At 40.3% G+C, this 2173-nt stretch overlaps 1 pseudogene; it reads right to left on the minus strand.

Annotated features, from left to right (window-relative positions):
* Positions 1 to 31: 31 nt before the first annotated feature.
* LOC102594451 (urea-proton symporter DUR3-like) lies at positions 32 to 2083 on the minus strand (annotated as a pseudogene).
* Between the last annotated feature and the right edge of the window lie 90 nt (positions 2084 to 2173).

The raw sequence follows: 2173 nt of genomic DNA on the forward strand, positions 1-2173 counted from the left end.
TTTCCCATAACTCTGTCATTTGTGAACATACCATTAAGCACACTGCTGATCCAACTGTGCCCCATACAATAGATATTATACACTGAAGCAGAAGAAAGAGTTTTTTCGACTTACCCTCAGGAAGTGTAAGAATAGGCCAGAGAATTACTATAACGAATGTGAAACCGCTGCCCCATTTGATTATCCAGGCTTTGGCACTGTTGAGTTTTTCCTCTCTGAATTCTTCAGGTGGCACTTCACTCTTTTCCTTTTCAACCACAGTGATCTGTTTTGTAGTCTCCCAATCATAATTCTGAGGTCTTAAAAAGCTGCAAACAGCATGAATAGCTCCACCGGTAAGTATGGAAACAAGGTTTCCTGCTAGCATTGGTGCATTTCTACCAGTTGTGTCAAGGTCTTTCTTCCATACTCGATCTTAGTGACAGATAACCAAGTTGTAATACCTAACAAACAGCCAATAACTGTCCCTAGGATTGCACCAAAACTGTTTGCTTTTCGCCATAAAAGCATGAAGGCTATTGGGATAACAGCTGATCCTATGAAAACTCCCATAGCTAAATACATCCAACCTAGAGAAACACCAGCCTTGTTCAAAATTACTGCTAAAATGCCCATGAAACAGCCAAAGCCTAAGACAACTCCTCTTGAGACTTTTAGGATTTGTTTTCCATTTGCTTCCGGGTTGATGTATGTACGATAGATGTCATATGTACCTAATGAAGAGACCGTGATTAGCTCAGATGAACCAGCAGATGTAACAGCCCTAATCAATACAGAAGTAGTCATGTAATTGATAGTTAACAGAACATATTCCACGCGTAATTCTTGATTAGGCACTTACATAAAGAGCATTGTGAGGAGAAGAATTGATCCTCCTTTTCCCATCAAAGCAATAGCTGTAGCTGGAGGAACAAGTCCATGGCTAGCCTCACTTGCTGTTATCGGTAGATCAAGAGCCAGTGCTCCAAGACCTAGTGATGTTGCCAAGGAAAATGGCACAGCAAACCAAACTAAACCACCCAACAAATAGCCCTTATGTGTTGATGATGGTCTTGCAGCAATTGCACTTACCCAATATCCCTAACATTTCGATATTTCTGATATCAGGATTGTTGCAGAAACTTACCATAAGCTAGTTTCTTGCTATATCATAGGGAAAAGAAAAAACTTACATTGTCAATGAGAACTGTGCCAAAATTGTCAACGATGTTGATGATACCAAAGACGAGACCACCTGAACTCAACATAGTAACATAAGACCCCTTGAAATTCCCAGTAACAGGGCCACAAGATTGTCCTACATGAGAGATTGGCTCTTGACAGCTTCTTGACTTGCTTGCTACTTCTAATAAACGTCTGTAAACGATGTTTGGGCTGCCAAGTTCACTGCTTGCAGCATATACTAGGTACACAAAGATGACTAAAACCACGTGTACTGAAATCAATTACCAGAAATTCTCTTAGATGAGCGCGTGAAAAAGAGTAAAGCTGATACAGAGAGCTTAAATTAGATACCTATGACGGAATGTATATAGCTAGCCAAGAAAGTAGCTTTTAGCCCTCCTGCTAAGGTGTAAACTACAACACCGAGAGGGATAAGGAAACTTGCAGCATATATGTTAGCACCAGTGAGTGCATTGACGACAGCAGAGCCACCAAGAAGCAACGTGGCTGTTACTATAATGTTTGTCAAGAAGCAAAACCCCAGAAAAACCAGATGTGCAGCAGTTCCCCATCTGAAATTGTGAGTAAATAACAGTCAACAGACTATATGGATACAGCAGAATCATCTTCATCTTTAGTACAGTTCACCACGAACCTTGCTTTTACGATTTCACAGACAGTATGAGCATAAGGGGCTTTTCTTTTGATCTCTATCGCGATCACACCAAAAAGGAGGACCTGTTAAAAGCAACTCGAAAAATTTATCTTCCTGAGGTCAAGAATATCGAAGAATGATTTAGACGTACCTGAATAGTAGCTCCACTTGCATACCAAAAGGGTCCACTAATTCCATACTCCCAAGCTACATTGAACTTTGCAAGATTGTAGCTGCCCAAGTCCACTGCAAAAGAGATGACATTAAGGGTGTGTTTGGTACGAAGGACAATGTTTTCCTAGAAAACAAGTTGATTTTTAACTTATTTTTTCATGTTTGGTTGGTGAGTAGAAA

This window comes from Solanum tuberosum, unplaced genomic scaffold (genome assembly GCF_000226075.1).
Source record: "Solanum tuberosum cultivar DM 1-3 516 R44 unplaced genomic scaffold, SolTub_3.0 contig00449, whole genome shotgun sequence".
Classification (NCBI taxonomy): Eukaryota; Viridiplantae; Streptophyta; class Magnoliopsida; order Solanales; family Solanaceae; genus Solanum; species Solanum tuberosum.